Source organism: Carlito syrichta, unplaced genomic scaffold, assembly GCF_000164805.1.
Source record: "Carlito syrichta isolate Samal-C Ts95f unplaced genomic scaffold, Tarsius_syrichta-2.0.1 Scaffold302371, whole genome shotgun sequence".
Classification (NCBI taxonomy): Eukaryota; Metazoa; Chordata; class Mammalia; order Primates; family Tarsiidae; genus Carlito; species Carlito syrichta.
In genome coordinates this window covers 212,249-212,602 of record NW_007246467.1, presented here as the reverse complement: position 1 = coordinate 212,602, position 354 = coordinate 212,249, and positions in this window count along the sequence as shown.

Genomic DNA, 354 nt, shown 5'->3' with positions numbered 1-354 from the left:
AGAGTGAGACTCCAACTCCAAAAAAAAAAAAAAAAAAAAGGTTACACTTTTAAGGACCCAAAATGAGCATAAATATATATATATATTTTTTTCACGTTTCCCTCTACAATTGTGAACGTGTCTACTTCTTTTAGTTGTCAACTTTTGCTTTATGTATTTTGAGGTTTTGTAGTATGTGTATAGAACTTTTTAGTAGTTGTGTCATTCTGGTGGATTGATCCCTTTATCATTATAAAACATTTTTCTTTAGTAATGCTTCTTGCTTTAAAGTCTACTTTGTCTTACATTAGCATGACTACCCTAGGTTTCTTTGGTTAGTATTTGCATAATGTATCTTTTTCCATCCTTTTCCTC